Below are 17,497 nucleotides of genomic sequence, written 5' to 3' on the forward strand. Positions count from 1 at the left end.
CAGTCTTTACTGGTTTAAATCACTAGATCTGTTTTAGAAAGGAGGAAAACAGTGGATAGTTTGGCTCCTAATAAAACACTGTAAATGATGAATACTGAAGAATTAAAAACATGCTAAGCACCTTCACATAAGCATGTGACAGCTCAGCTATCAGCCCATCCTGGAGTTGTGAGATCACTGAAAGCTTCAGGGAAGAACCAACCATTTTAAGAAAACACTTCATTCCATTTTTTTTAACTAGTTTTGATCAAAAGATCTGCTTGTTTGGATAGGACGGCGGCTTTCTTTGTTAATTTAACTAAAATAATTAACCTTAAAGGGGTTATTTTGAGACCACCCCCTTATACATTGTCAGTTCATGGCAGGATATTTGTGCACATGATTCCTCGTCTGCATCTAAAACGCACGATTGAGGCGTTCCCCATTGATTGCAATCATCGACTTTAAGAAAGGCTGTCTTTTTCTGTTGTAATTTGAGCTGTAGAAACTAAAGAGAAAAGGAATAGCAATGTAGAAACATTGCTAATTTATTTGATAATAAAGACTCTTATTGAAAGTGATAAAGCTCTCTCTGTGAAGGTCGACATAGCTTTATTAAATCGATACGACGTAGCAGTGAAATGCTTGATTTGCAATGCTTAGTAAATCAAGTGCATGACCTTTAGCCCTGTGCAAGAAAAGATAACTTTCAGTCCCCGTTTACTGAAAATGAATGTTTAGAAATATATAACTCGGTTTGCCTCCGCTTGCTTTTATCACTGAGACCAGTAATTTGATCACAAGAAGGACCATCTAACCAAGACCACCAAGGGCTCTGAAATAGAGCCATAATTGCCTTATGAGGACATGGAATGGCTCTATTCAGCTCAAATCATGAGAGCCAAACACTATAGATAAAAGATAATTGGTGAGGGTTTGAGATGCTTCTTGGAAATAAGAGCAGGCTTAGGCTGTTTTGTAGTGAGAATCAGCACTGAGAAGAAGGGCGAAAAATGGTAATACTACATTTTTCTGTTTCAATTTATTTAATTAAGTTTAAATCAATGATTGCTTCTATGAAACTTTGATGAACCCCTTCAATATAAAGCAAAAACTGTTATTATTTACATAGGCAACTTCCCATAGGACAACTATACTGACATGACAGATACATTTTAAAGATTATGTTGTACATTTGTCAGTCTGTGAAGTTTTGTTTACATTAGCAATTTCATTATAAAAGTAGGAAGCAAGCCGCTAGGAGACTCTTGAGAGACAAATTGCCTGTTATATTACACAGAGGACAGGAAGACACCCTAACAAAGAGAAGGTCACCAAATCCCCTCACCACCTAATTCTCCTAATGTAATGCTCCACTGCTCCAACAGCCTCTTGGCTCGAGCCAACACACACACTTCATCTGGCCTCGACTCTCAAGGACCCGTCACGCCAAGACAGATGCTCTCCACTCTTTCTCAAAACAGGCTTCTGCAATCAGTCCATGACTCAGCCGGGAGCAGCAGCCACACAGCTGACGTGCGAAAATACCAAAAAATAATCGCCCCAAAACTACAGGGAATGTTTAATAGTAGTGCGAGGGGGGTACAATTTTTTCTGTATTATTCTTTGCAAACATTTACGACTTTTATAATGCCTCTGAAGTGTGTACCTGCAGTGACAACAGAAGTTTATTATCTTATCCCAGGGTCTACACTGAGCACTTAGTCATTCTTGTATAATTCAATATTTAGTTCTAACCTTCAGTAGCATAAGCTTTGCCTTCTGCTGCAACAAGGAAAAAATGAAGCACATGTTGCCTACAGACATCGAGATTGATAATCACCATCTGAGCTTCATTTGAATGCTAACAGGTAGTAGCTAGCTACAAACTAGCATCAGGAACATTGTCCTCCAGGGTTGGTGCAAAGCTACCAAATAGGCCAAGCACTTAGTCTATATTCCTTGGCCTTCAGGAAATGGAGAAGTGTTTGCTAACACATCGTACCTTAGACATAGATTCAAAGTATAAATCAGGGTGTGTTGTACCTGTTGTAGGGTTGTCACGGTACCAGAATTTTAATGTACGACACGATACCAGTATAAAGCATTCCTAATCACATTGATAACTGATTTGGTATGACAGCAACAAACATAAAGGTCCTACAAACTCAATATTGGGTAAATTCTTGTTTTTAATTACCAAAAAGTGCTAGCAAACTCCTGCACTGTATATTTGTGCAGTTGTAGTGTCAGTTACTTGAACCTCTCCTGATGGCGACATCTTTGAATGTAAATATGACTGATAATCTGTCGTCTTTTTATCTACTTTACTTTTCTATACTATCGATCATCATAAAATGGAGATTGTATCATTTCGAAACACATTCAGATTTTTTGACAAACCATTTAGCATTATTTCATTGCCTGATAAAACTCTTAGCTAAGACAGTTAATGCTAACATTGTATCTATGTAGCATATCTCTGTTGGCATGTTAGCATTTTAGTCACAGTTCTGCTTCAGCAACGTAAGGAGATAAGCTCATATGGCTGTTAACTCTACAGTAGTTGATGTATATTGATGCCTTTCTATTTTTTCATCTATCTATGATTTTGTGTATCATGTTGGAGTCTTCACTTGATAAACAATGGACAAGAAATTGACGGGCAATCCACTCTGCTGTGGTTCAATTGTCTTCAGTTTCTCCCACACTTTGCTGACACTCTGCTGTGCCCTTACAAACAAGCTGGCACATTACAAAAGGACTCAGTCGTAGCACAGCACACTGGGAGCTAAGAGCTATGAATCATTGCCAAAGACAGAGGGCAAACGCTAGGGGAATCCTAAACTTGTGGCTTGGCAGTGTCCCCAAAACACGGCTGGAAACACAAAACACCGTCTGAGGGGTTTCTCCACCGAGCCAAGAGATAGCAGGGAACCCCTGGGTATAGAGTTTGTTATAGATTGCAGATTTTCTCATTTAAATTATTATTATTATCAACAAGTATGGCAACAAGTATTGGATCGTGACACATTAAGTCAATCAGTTACGTCTTAAGACATACATTTACCCTTTGGAAAGCTGAAGGTCATATCTATTAAAGATGAAGAAAAGATAAAAGTAGCAAACAGCGAAAGTTTCCAGAACTTTAGTTTCTAGAAAGTACTTTTCAAGGAACTAAAGGTTCCTCCAGACAATGGTTGTCTGTGTTTATACCACTTTATAAAGCCGTGGTAAGATTGGGCAGACTAGTCTACTGACAAAAAAGAAGTCACAGCTGCAGGATTTTAGTGTTTTAAAGGATTACTATGCAAAATTATGAATAAAAGTGTTGCAAAAATCTTACGATTTAAATATCTTGTGGAGTAATGACTTCTTAAAAAGTGAGTGAAGTCAAACTCCCTGTAGATTTGTTTTTTCTCAGCTCTATGTTAAAACTGAGGACCAAAAATCTTGCCAATTAATGCAAATGATCTCACAGCCTGCTTTATTTTAACAGCTTACAACGTTCTAGCGTGCTATTTCGAATATTATTCTCAAAATGTTAAAAAACGAACCTTTTCTTAATTACTATCAGTGGTTTTGAGAATAAGTAAAATTTTCTATCAGAACAATTGCGGTCCAATTGTAATAAAAGTATGCTTTATTTAGACTGGGTTTTCATCAAGGCGGCACAATTATACCACAGTGTGTCAAGTATTTAAAATGTCACAAAACATGACGCTTATAGACTTTGTATTTTTTTTAAACCTCCACACAAAAACATGCTTTACAGTAAATGTTTGGTTTAAAATGATAAGAGCAAACTGGAAGATATCTGTTTGGATTGCTTGTGATTCTTGTTTTGAGTCAGCAGTGGGGAAAATACTTTCAGATTCTGATTGTTTTTAGATTAACAGTAGAGCTCAGCTCAAGGGCAGACAAGGACAGAAATCATTTCAGGATCCTAAGCTGATTGTAGTGATGTAGCCGTCCACTCCCCATAGGAGAGGCATCTCTCAGACAGCCAGAGAGGCAGATCTATACAGACCCATCACTGCTGTCAACGCTGAGTGTTTGGGAATTGATTACATGTGGTTAAGTTAAACATACCGTGCGTTAGCAGCATGCTGGATGAGCGATAACAGCAGAGAGTGAGACAGTGACATTGTCACATGTGTGTCCCTGATAACACACAGCACAGACAACAGTCTCTCCCATGGTTTTGTCTGAAGAGTCAATTGCGTCTTTATCTGCAGTCCTTGAAGCGACTGTCACACACTCTGATAATTCTGAACAAGGCCTTTGTTGACCCTACTGCTGCAAAGTGATGCTGAAGCTTTTAGGATAATCTCCAACAAGACTCTCCTGCACAGGCTTGTTTTCAACACTTTGGAAAAGTAGAAGATGAGCTTCCTTGCTCTTGACAGCAAGCGAGAATTGATTTCCATCCAAAATGTAAAAGTATTTCTCTCAATAATATCATCATCATGCCATCAAGTGCACATGCCTAAAACCTGTACTTATCTGTATATGTCCTATGCCATCAAGTCACAAATATAACCATTCTTGGTACAAAGATGTTTTGAGCTTAATACAAAGTGAGAATGCTGCACATGCGCACAATGACAACAATGCATGCATTCTAGACTATAACATGCACAATCAATGTTCAACATCTTAGAGTTATTAGTTAGCAGGCTAACATTTGTGATTCAACACTTAATATTATGTGTGAGAATCTCAGGGGAACTCAAGATAAGATACAACACGATGCGATGTGATGCAATATGATTCGCAATACATTGTGCAATAACAATTTTATGATACATTCTGCAAGAAAATCATTTTATGATATCACACTATCTGATTAACTGAAGAATATAAATTGCTTGAAAAAAAGGTGTAGTGCAGGATTCATGTTTTAACTGCACTTTGGTGTCATTTTCACCTTTGATCAAGCTTCATCCTTTAACTTAGTTTGCCTGCTGTAAAGTCGGCTTTATCCCGCTATCATTTTTCTTTCTTTCATCCCGCTGTCAACTTTTTTCCGCTAATAAACCTACATTGACATCACCCTCATTCGTGTCATAAGCATAAGTGTGAAGAGTCATGGAGAGGTGACGTGGTGAGTTATATGTTTAAAATGACCATATTTAAAGCCTTACGTTGCAAAATCGATATTTTGTCCCTACCCTACTGAAAAGAAATGACTGCTGTGGCTGATGGGATTGTCATCATCAGTCTTGTAAACACTGGTGAAATAATAACAAGTACTAGACAACACTTTTCACCTGATGATTCTGCTGGATGGTAACTATTTTCTTACACAATAATAATAATATACAGTATATATGAAGCTACGTAATCTGCTCAATATCAGAGATAAAACAGGCTGGATGTAATTTCCTGTACAGGGACACATGACCATGACACTATACAAGAAGGTGCCAGTGGACAAACTGTACTTTCAGGAATACTTTCTATGGAAATGAAAGCAGTAGAACAAAGACAGGGGAGAGAGGGAAGATTGAAGAAACTTGGTCCAGTGTAATCTACTGCCTGTCCCAGTTTGGTGCTCAGGGGGAGACTTCTTTAAACAGAATTAATCCATGTAGGTCAGGGAGTGAAGAATATTAATCAACTATATAAGTAGAGTTAGAGGCTTGCCCTGGTGGACCAGAGAGAATCCAGCTCTGCTGCACCAAAATCAGACTCACTTTTCTTACCCCTAACAAGAGTAACGTAGAAATGAAAGTGAAAAAATTATAAAAAATATCGTTTTATGTCGCAAAACATGTAGATTCTAACAATGCAGGTCATACATTTTAAATCTTGGTTGTTTATAGAAATAATAGAGACTTGCAGATCTTTTTAAATTTAAATAATATCGTGCATCCAATTCCATAGCAAAGATTAACTCATCCTTCATTAGATCCTTTTCGTCTGAATCACACGATGCTTGAAAATTATTTCTTCTAAGTTAAAGCATCCTTGAGCATCATGGAGATTTGCCTAAAGAGACTGCATCTATCCATCTAATAAAGAAGAAAGTATAAACAAGGTTTTTAAAAGGCAAGTGAACAAAGGATGAGTTCCTGTGTTGGCAGGGGATATGCCAAATCTGACAATAAATAACTTCTAGAAATGTGCAAAAGATAGTCTAGGTTCTTCCCTGACTTTCTATAAATTTACTCTTGGCCAAACCCCCCCTTTCAGTAGCGGTTCCCGATTCCTTATTCGCCGTTCTTTAACGTAACAGCCGGTGTTTCCATGGAAACGATAAACATGTCGTGTCTGTCATGGAGGCTCTGTCATGGAGGCTGCCACAATAAGACGACATGTCCTGATACAACTACACAATAATGGATTTCTCTTGCTTCGATTACTGTTGAAATATTTAAGGTAATGTAAGTACAAATACACAATATAACATAGTTCAGTCACCTTTAAGCTCTTTGTGATGGAAAACTGACAATTCAGATGGACTCTCATCATTTTAACACTTTGAGTGGAAGAAGTCACACAAACACAGAGTCAAGAGAGTAGAACCCCCCCCCCCCAGTCCAGCTGTTGACAAGGTGTCTGCATATGTGTACTACCTTAATATACTGTCTGATGTCGATCTTTTTCTCACATGCATGACCTCATTGTCCAGCTTAACAATGACCAATCTAACAAAAGCCAAGTCCAACGATTATTTTAAAAGCACAATATCTGTTAAGTGTTTGTTAAAGGACACGCAAAAGGAGGAATTGATTCCGCCAAGTTTATCACCCAGCGGCAGACAATGACATGGAGCAAGCAAGAGGCAACATGGAGGTCAACAACAGGGATTACAGGGTCAGTGAGAGTTCAACTGGCTGACAGGAGGATGGAAAAAATGTTCAGGAAAACACTGAAAGCTAGAAAGGATAAAAGATTTTTTCTTAATGTGCAATAGGGTGCAGAACGATTTTCTGTGCATTTTCACAGATGCACTCTTGACAATATCTGGAAAATCTCAGGAATGCCCGCTGGTGGCGCAGTGGTTGGTGCGCACGCCACATGTATGGAGGCTGTCGTCCTCGAGGCGGGCGGCCTGGGTTCGGATCCAACCTGTGGCTCTTTTCCTGCATGTCGTTCCCCACTCTCTATCCCTGATTTCCAACTCTATCCACTGAACTATCTCTAAAATAAAGGCACAAAACGCCCACAAATAAATCTTTGAAAAAAAAAAAAAAAAAAAAAAGGAATGCCCGCCCCTGAAATCTCCCTGAGAGGTCCTGTCCTTGACAGCGGGAGAATTTCCCTGTCGGATGGGAGCGGGGGGTTCTCAGGAGGCAGTAAATATTATTAATAGGACGCCGCACAAGTCACAGTGTAATGTCTACAACATATCCAAGATGGAGAACAAAGCAACATAGTCTGACACTGTGATGACAGTTTATTTTTGCCTTTAAATCAACCCTGCGTGTAACTGAACATATTCACAGTATAAATCAAAGAGATAAAAACAAACTGCTGAGCACAAAAAATAATAAAGCCGCTTCATCAGTTGCATGAAGATTTAACTAGGGCTGAGTAAAAAAATGGATTCATCAATACATTGCAATCTATTTTTTCCCTACTTAATATCCTTACAGAACATCCTGATATCGATAATTGCCAATGTTATGAAGCCCACCTCCTGTGGGGGCACTGTGGGTGCTGCCATACTGTGATTTGTGTTGTACTGAGACCCCACTTGACTAAACAACATCTGTAAAAATTCATTTTGGAGTCAAGTTTGTTCTAAATCAAGGCAAAAATAATGCACACATTATGATGTAACAAATACCAGAAGGTACTGTGATGAATCATCTGGGTATTTCTGTCAACCTTGTGTATTACTGAATCAATATCAAAGCATATTGATCAATTTCAAATCAAATTGTGACCCAAATAACTAAATCACACATCAGCTGATTCTGATTTCTTGCAGAAATGTAACCAGGGGAAGGTAAAAAGTCTGGATAGAAGTCAGGGTGAAAAAAGTGTCAGCTTGCATTTACACATGCAACTAACCCACTGAATTTCACGAAATAATCATACATGTGTGTGGATGTAAAGGCTATTTGATGATCAACCATCGCCTTTAAATCATTCACCTTTTGTGTGAGGTTGACATAATAATCGTCTTATGGTCAGTTTCTCTGTTTGTCTTTTTGTCACAAATAAATGCTTCATGAAAAATGATTTTTCCCATTGACTTCTTGGTGATCTGTCACTTTTTCAAAGTTGATGCATCAAATAAATGATGTGTCATTATCAAGAGATTATAATACAATTACATTGTCCTACAGTGTCCTCTGAAATACAGGACAACCTGTTGGTAGGATACTGTACATTAGGGCAGGGAATCTTTCAATTTCATTCTGGATTCATGATTCAAAGTCTATTTTAGAATTAGTACTTCAGGATCTACTCCAGTCATCTGTGACACTGGCTGAATTTCATGCTGCTCCATTTGGCATTCTACTGAGTTAAAGAGCTAGCCTTAGCACTTAGCAGGGAGTGACTCATTAGCCAAAAAAATAAAAATAAATACATTTTATTTCTTTTGGAAGTTATGAATCTATTTAAAATCTCAGAAGATAAGATTGATTTTTTTTCACACCTATAGGACACATTCATGTTTCGGTCTTTGAATTTTGTTAACAGCAAGAGAAATGTAGCATCACAAGACCTATCTTCCACTTGTTGTTTCTCTAACTTAAATGTTCCTGTTTCTTCTTACCCTACATAAATACAGCTAAAACTACACTCCCACACTTTGGTTTGAGCATCAGCTGACAGAAAATCAATGAGTCAATGTCTTTTATGCCACAACCAATCAATTAATGTAGATTTCCACGCCCTTGACGCTTAATTGCATGCGGAAAACCAGCACAGCCAAAAAAAAAAGCACAGCTCCCAACCGAAGAAAAGACCATTATTGTGCAAATAAACCTGATTCAGAATCATATAATGAATGTTATTATTGGTTCTTCGTGCTAAAAAAAGGATGTTGTGGTGCTATAATCTCTGACAGCAGAGCGTCTCTTTTATTTCTTCCCCATTAGCCATGGGAGAATGGCAAGTGTCACCTTGTGCAATATTTAAACTGTGTAAGACTTTCAAATGCAGCAAGGTGACTCAGCTCACTAACATCCATTTATCGTACCTAACAGAGCGACATGTGGATGGGAATGCTGATGAGGACTGTGAGAAGGTGTTAACCCCCAGCAGTGTCAAGGAGACTGTGGTGACCTCGGACCGCTCATCCCCCTAATAGGAGGGAAAAAACGCAACTGCTTGGTTTTTAACTAGCTCTGAAACATCACTGCATCAGACACTGTGAGGAAAATCACAGAGAGAATACAGCCATGGCTCCTCTTTAGAGCGGCACAGTGAAAGTGTATGACGCACACAGCCCAAGTTGAATAATATGTGTCAGTTTGTGTGTGTGTGATACCTCTTGCATAACAACACAGAGAGAAAAGATGTAAGGCTGAAATGCCAGCACATGTAGCCTAAATTTCCATCATTCTCTGAAGGATCTACTACGGACATCACAAGGAGGTGGAAAGGTCACAGCGGCAGACGATATTCCTGTGACCTGAGAATGGCCTTCTGAGTTGGGGAAACGGGCTGAGCTGGCTGACAGGATTGTAGCCATCAAATCTACATGATCAGTTCAGCCAGACTCTGGACAAGTATGATTCACCTCCACGTCCCTGCCTGGGATTTCAACAGCTATCTGCAGTCTGTCTGACACCGGCTGATACGTTCTGAGTTGCTAGTCGGATATCGGGACACATCATCAAGCTGTAGTGTGATGTGACCTAAATGTATTAGCAGCTGTTACCCTACCGTAGCCTTCCTACACACATACATAGCGTGAAAACACTCGAAAGATTCAAAACACAGTAACGTAAATGGACGACATCGATTCAAAATCGAGCGCAGGTAAATCTAAGCACACAAACTCTTGGATACAGCTGGAGCGATGCAGCATGCACATGTGCGAGAGAGAGCATATGGAGAGGTGAATGAACGACCTACCTCACGTAGCTCGGGTAGCAGAAAGCACCATTACATTCACAGCACAGTCTCTGAGAGAGGGCTACAGAGGAATAGAGGGAGAGGGAGGGAGAGAGAGAGAGAGAGAGAGAGAGAGAGAGAGACATAGAGATGACATCACTACAATTTTTCTTCCTCCTCCTCTGAAATGTAGGCTAGAGCTGCAGGGCTGCCGGTGTCGGAGCAGCAGTGAGAGCTCCCTCTGTGTGTGTGTTTGCATCAACTGAGAGGAAAGATTCACTGCTGGAGGTGACCTCAGTGTATATGTTGGGCTCGTTACTGGAAAAAAAGGACTACATTACTCATTACTCGTTACTCATTTTAAAAGTAATATAATGACTTTACTAATTACTCCCTGCCAACAGTAATATGTTACACTACTTGTTATATTACTTTTCGTTTCATTAGTTCTTTTTGGCTTGTAGCCAAAATCCAGTCTGGTTGTTTTGTAGGTATTGTAGAGCTACAGCTATCGTCCGTTGGTGGGGTTTATTTACAGGAGCTTCACGTTGTTGTGCTGTTGTTGTTGTAAGTGCTTAAGGAGGTTTGAGGTCGTGTTCTTTGCAGTAGAAAGAGACCTATAGTACCGAGACACAATCTACACCTGACAATAATGTTCTCTCGAGAAAACTAATTAAAAGTAATGGAAATATCTCAAGCTGCTGAATGTAAACATGAGCGCTTCCATCTTCCAAGCTAGCCAGGGTTGCCAGGTATGTGTGACAACAACTGACAAAATAAGCCCAATGGCCAAAAAAAAAAACTACCCGCAGCAGCTCCTAAAAAGAAGCCCAATTCAGCAGGAAAACTGCAAACCTGGCAACCATGATGCTCGCTACCTTCCTGCTTGGCTGACATGCGCGATGAAATGAATCTGGGGATTGTTGCATTTTAAATCAGAAGTGGGGTAATAACAACAACAGTAAGGTAGTAACAAGTTACTTTTGAGTAACTGTAATATTTAATTACATTTAATTAGTCATTTGTTACACTACTCGTTACTAGTAAAAGTATTATTATTACTGTAACGCGTTACTGCCCAACACTGGACACAACCAACTTGAGCATTAAATAGACTTGTACAAAAACTACAATCAGATTACTGAATGCTCCTAGGGTTAATGATTTTATCTTTTTAGCACCACAGATCTTTTATTCTTTTATTTGACTGATCGTTCAAGTGTTTTTATTTTGTATTCAGTCTGGCAGACCTCTAATCAGTCTGTCCAATATTAATGTGTCTCCTTTAGGTCCTATCCCTGTTTCAACTCCTTGTGTAATCTGTTGTTTGTATGTCAACTTGTCCTTGTTTGTGTTGTTTTTTTCTCATGTGTACAGGCTGTTCCACACCAATTGCCCCAAGAGGGATTAATAAAGTTGTTTGAAATGAATTGATATGTATGCCAGTTTATGCATCAGTCAAATTATATTTATTACCTGCGAGGGAAATGAATCTCGAGTAGCTCACACAGGACTATGTGTTGTGATGTTTGCTGCTAACATTTTTTTTCTATCTCACTGTTATCAGATCAGTTGTTTGGGTTGTCTGATGCGCAAATTCAGATAACTAAATCTCTACAGTCACACCCCAGATAACTGAGGGTTTGATAAAATTCCTCAAAGAACAATCTCCTTAAATCATGATGGTGCTCCTATGAAAACAATAGGATCTAACGAAAACCCTTTAAAAGTGGAAGACTGAGAAAGTTCTCAGACTAGCATGTATTACCATGAAGCAGATTCTTATCACCAAAGCTTGAACAGTGTTTTATATTGAAGGCTTCACTTGGAGTTCAGGTTTTTATTCCGCTTGTGGCTAACCAAAGAGCTCCGTGGTTTCTTAGATCTAACAAAATATTGCTTGCTAATGAGCTTTAGAGAGGGAGACTTTAGGAGTTCATCTGACCTTGCTGGACGGGAAAGAAGTCTGGCCATGTGAGGGGATTATACAATTGCAATGAAAAGTCATTTTCAAGGGGATTAGCGAGAAAGAAGACGGGAGACAAAGAACAAAAACTTGTGATATGGAGTCAGTTTGCAGTTAAGTGGGATACACTCAGAGTTTAAAGCCAGATGGAGGGCAGAGCACAACAAAAGGCTTAATTCACCAACAATACCTCAGTGAACAACATTTTTGTGAAGGCATTCTTCTCAACAAGTAAGAGCAATTATCACCCCAAATCCCTCGCCCAGAGACTCAATAAAGCCTGCCCAACCTGAACAGAAGGTGGAGAGATGGGCCGGCAAAGATAGCTTATCTAACAATGATAAGGCTAAAGGTATTTTGACAAGACAATAAAATGTTGATAAGGACGCCACAAATGGGAAATAACAGAGATAAAAGTAAAACATATCTCCAACAACACATCTGCAAAGAGATGTGTTGTTTTTTAATCAAGTCCAAAAGATGGAGACTTTCATGAATAAGGTCTTAGAGACAATTGGTTTAATTAACCTCTGTGTTGACATTTCTTTTGATTAGCTTTCCTAGCTTTTCCTGGAAAAAAGCAATATTATGAGACCACAGCACTGACCCTTCCAATATAAGTGCCTGGAACACGGGAATAGAAGAGACATTTACTTAACACGAGCTAAATGTCATCTATTTACAGCTTCCTCCATTATGATTGCCCCAAATGATCCGTTTTCTGAGGACATGACTTGGAGAGACTGTATGGAGAGATATGTGACACAGATGGTAAAAGTAAGTTGCTTCATAGCCACTGACCCCTCAGGCCACAGCTGAGCCTGGAGGGATTATTACAGTAGTGGTGATTTTTTTGAGACTTCTGCTGCCAACAGTACCTTTACATTTCAAACAAAGTAAGAGCCAGTGCTGTTTTGTTGATCATAAAAGTGGATGCTAGATGTTTGGTATGATCCAGCAGCAAATTTCACGACCAAAACTAGAGTTCCTCAAAAGGCCACTTGAGGCTGGCTCCAAAGGCAAGTGAATCCACTTTAAGCCTAAACAGCAACCTCTGTCTTTATAAGATGAAGCCAATAAGAAAAACCATGGTTCCTCAAGTGGCTACTTGAGGCTGGCTGACCAATGAATCCCCATTACTCCTCCATGTTTCCACAGGATCCATGCTACGACGTGCGCCCTATCCCAAAGGGTCTGTTTCTGATACTAAAGCGCAGCAAATCACAGCCATGAGCGGCTTTTCTCATGGGTTCACAAGATCCCAGGAGAACTACAAGATCACATGGGTATAAAGAGAATAAAGAACAATATGGTAGGTACTGTGGTCAACCATCTAATCAGCCAGCTGATTCATTATTCTTGGAAATATACTGTAAATCTGGGAAAAACTTAACATTGGAAAACACTTTAATCCCTCCAGCCAACTACTTCACTGTCAAGCACACCACCCCTTCTTCCAAATATGTTCACTTCAGACAATAAAAAAAGTGAGATTGCCACCTAAATGCCAGACTCAAGGAAAAACAGCAGTCTACAGGTCAAGAGGGTATAACATGGCTGCTACATGTTCACTTGTTCTATATCGTGTAATGTTAAGTCATTCAATTCTATTCTCTATGAACAAAATTTTCTGTTTGCATAAACTCTTCAAAAGAGCTGCAGTTGAGAACAGGACTCTGCAGTCTCAGGGTCTGAATTGGGACCCTGGAAAGAAGACAAAGGAGTTCAACCCTTGTTAACACCTTCAGCTTAACAATAATGCCTGGGATGAGTAGAGGATGTAACCTGAATCCATGAACAGATCACGTTCAGAGTTGTCTGTAAAGCTGGATTGTGAACAGTTAAATTTTCAGTCTTTATGAGCCTCAATGGTGACATAAATTCTGTATGATCCCAGAGAGACAAAAGTGAAAAATGTTAATATGACATTTCCCTTCCTCTGAGATCATTTTTTGGTCTTTGTTTACTACATGAGCCTTCGTGTCGACCATAACTACATCTAAAAAAAACTTGAAATGTTTCGCCTAAGGTGCATTAGTAGAGTAATAGATCAAAAGAAAGGGCATACTAAAGTTCCCTTTCTTTTCATTGTTGTTTAAAGAACAAGGTCTCACAGAAACATGGGTCACTCATATTATCTTCACCACCTGCCGATGTTTGATCAACACCTACAGGCTTGGCTCAGCTCTCCGGAGTCAGCTTTTGAGCTCAGACACAATTGTTTTTTTTGGGTATGGACAGGAATTGGTTTCATCTGCAGGTCAGGTGGCTGTAATGACTGATATGCAGCAAAGCAAGTTTCCTGTGTGAGGGCAAGGCCCAGGTCTGATTCACAGAAACATTAGTAGGTAGAAGAGCAGCAAGTCTCAAGCAGGGCAGAGTAGAAGATATTTTCAATTTCTCAAGGTTTTTCACATGAATAAATTCAACAAAGACAATGAAACATACTTAACACTTAACAGATAGTTGATTCATCTCCACAGTTTAAAGAACGATGAGAATGTTTCTCATAATTCAAAGGCAAGTACAAACCAAACCCTGCTTGCACATCCAAAGCACAATTATGTAATTTAGCAGAGCAGGTTTATAATTTACGAAAGAGTGGTGCTTCAATTTGACTCCAAAGTTTTACTGGATAAAATGATAATAAAATATATATTCAGGATAATTTTTCTCGACCAATAACTTCATTTATCACAATACCCTTTGATAATACTGACCATTTGAGAAGTATCCTGATAATTACTGGACTGAAGAAACCAGATGTTTCCTTTGTTGTTGTCAAAATGAAATAATAGATTATTAAGACCTCTAAAAACACAGAATAAAGAATAAAAAAAAAAAGTCATAACTTCCCCGTCTCTCAAGCTCTACTGTCTTTACTCCACACAGAGTACACACTGTAAGGGAGCTGCAAGTCAAGCTGCTACCCTGTCAGGCTAATACAACGATCTCCTCAGCTCGGAGAATGAGTGAATTCACCGTCAATGTTCAAAAAATATATATCCCAAATAGGGTTGCTAATTTTAAGCACTTGACTTACTCGACCAATGGTAAAATTAACGATCAATCACTCGATTAATCGTGGTTTAAAGACATGACCTTTTTTTGCTTTTTTTTCTTCCTCAATCAAAGCTTTATTTGCTCAGCAACATATTTTCTAATAGAACTGCATATGAAACATTGATATGTCTGCCCTCTATATATTTAAAATGTTATTAAGGTCAACTATATAACGTTAATTGAATCGCGCGCACGCTCCCGCTGGATGGCACTGATGTTGTAGGTACTAGCGTGCCAGCTTTGCTACGCGGGGAAATCTGTCCGCATTTACTTTCCACCAGTCTGTCGGTTTTGTAACCAAAGGTGGGGGAATGTCCCGCAAAACGTTATCCACCTCCGTATCCATGCTTTCTCTGTGCGTTTGTTAAAACACTCAGATGTTTGTGTCGAGGGTCCAGCAGCGTTGCCACATAGCCTACTTTGTAAATACACCATTGCACTGATAAAAGGAGGATGAAATGACACACGTTCTTGATATTTCAAATCAGTAAATCAAGTAAATTTTTCTACCTCGAGCAAATTCTTAACGGCTAATTAATCGATCGTCGATTGATGAATTGATTATTTTACTCAGGCCTATAAAACACCTAACTGCTGGTTCAGATAGGATGTGATTATTGGGTAGAAGAATTCACCTGATGGACGAACTATGATAAGTATACATGGTCAGTCGTGAACGAAAATGTCGGCTGAGTGGGAGTCTTTCACTGTTTTTGCAGTTTATAAGACATGTTCCAGTGAGGAGGGACCAACATTTTTGATACAATGAATCACATAAATCATTTCAAAAACAGACACAAAGCATCAGTATCAGCTTTTGGTTTGATTGTTATTTTAAAATGTGGTATTGGTATCAGCTCTGATTTTCATAATCGGTTCATCCCTAATGAAATGTGGGATGTGAGATGTGTCCTTGGATCTTCAGATTTATGGAGACACGTGTGACATGATTCAAGTCTCACTTTGTTGTCAGATTGAGTCAGCTGGACACACAAGACTTCTTTTGCGATTGAATGCATTATAGGAAGCTTTGAAAACAGCAGATATCTTTGTCGTGTACGAGGAAGTTAGAGTTCTTTGTAGCAGTAATAAGGACTTCTACGTTTCCTCCAGGGGCCTGACGAGGGCTGACACTGAAGGTAATGGACTGAGACGCTCATAAAGAGCTTGAAACACCCACGCTCCTTTATCAAACAACAAATCCTGCTCAGCAGTGGACGTGGTACAAGGCTGACACAAGAAACCATGCTAAACTAAACCCTTTCATCGCCACAGACAGGTGCAAATTAAATGTTTGCTTGGTTTGTTTGATGTATGAGAGCCGAGGGTATCTGGGCTCCTCGAAATAATGAGGGCTGAGGCAATAAAATGAAAGGTACACGATAATATGATTTCATTGTAATAACAACAACAGTATTCATTGGTTGAGCCTCAGCTAACCTTTCATGTATGGTAATAAAGAATCCTGGGCCAAAGCGTAACCTGATTTGTGTGCTGCTGCTGTTGGATTAATCCACTCTGATAAGAGTTGAGAAGCAACTCTCTCACTTGGAGCACATCTGGGATTTGTCGGAGCAAATGCATCCAATCAGCCAAACCACAGCCAGTGGCCTGAGTGTCCTAGAAGGAAAGATTACACAGCGCTGATGCACTGGCCTCCAAATTTGTTATAGCTTCTAATAGTGTTACAGTCTGAAGGCAGAGAGAGAAGAGGCTGTTTTGGACTGACAGGTGAATATTTGCTCAGCGTGGCACTGGAAGTGAGGGGGCTGTTTTATTACATCATAATGGGGCTGTTGTGAAGCCCTTTAAAGGACTCTAACTGTGTTTCAGGGCTGTAAGTGCTTTCTTTACTGCAAAAAGCTTTTAGCTCTATTGGTAACAGTTCAGAAAGGGTCACAAGCTCTCTTCTGTCTGTTCTTATTTATAAGCAAGCTGAGCTTAGTTAACATTTCACATTTTTAGCAATTAACTTCAGCTGTAGAGCATTTTCTGACTATGTTTGAACCTTTGTGTAAAAACAGAAAAAGGTGTTTCTGTGCTGTGGTCGTCAACCTTTTTTGATACCACTTGATGAAAACAATTAATCTTTTTTTAATAATCAACATTTCTGAAAAGTACTGATGCTTTAAAGGCATAGTTTGTAAATTCCGCGACCAGGGGGCTATCAATCACAACAAAAGATGACGTCAAGGCTGGTGGGGAATCATGGGAATGATCTTTCCACTGTCATGGCGGTGGGGGACTCTTAATCATGGAAAGACTTCCTTAAAGACTGACAGCATGAGGATATTTATTTTTATTCAGGTCAGAACTCAGTTGCAGCTTTCTTTGGTTGACCTCGGTTTGTTGTTTGGGCCCATATTTTCTATTTTGTGTAACTTTTTTTCCTTTTTCCTTTGCAACTTGTTTCGTCTATTGATTTCATTTGGCTTAATAAAACTGGTACAAACATTCCTTGTGTCT

General features: G+C 39.2%; 1 protein-coding gene across 3 annotated transcripts in view; it reads right to left on the reverse strand.

Annotated features, from left to right (window-relative positions):
- osbpl8 (oxysterol binding protein-like 8) overlaps positions 1–17,497 on the reverse strand; it is a 108,779-nt gene that overhangs the window by 86,424 nt on the left and 4,858 nt on the right. The window contains exon 2 of one of the 3 annotated variants that reach the window (XM_061029658.1): positions 10,024–10,084. The exons of the other annotated variants lie outside the window; for them this stretch is intronic. The gene's annotated coding sequence lies outside the window, so the exon portion shown is untranslated. The remainder of the gene's footprint in view (positions 1–10,023; positions 10,085–17,497) is intronic. 3 annotated transcript variants of the gene reach the window in all.

Source organism: Labrus mixtus, chromosome 22, assembly GCF_963584025.1.
Source record: "Labrus mixtus chromosome 22, fLabMix1.1, whole genome shotgun sequence".
Taxonomy (NCBI): Eukaryota; Metazoa; Chordata; class Actinopteri; order Labriformes; family Labridae; genus Labrus; species Labrus mixtus.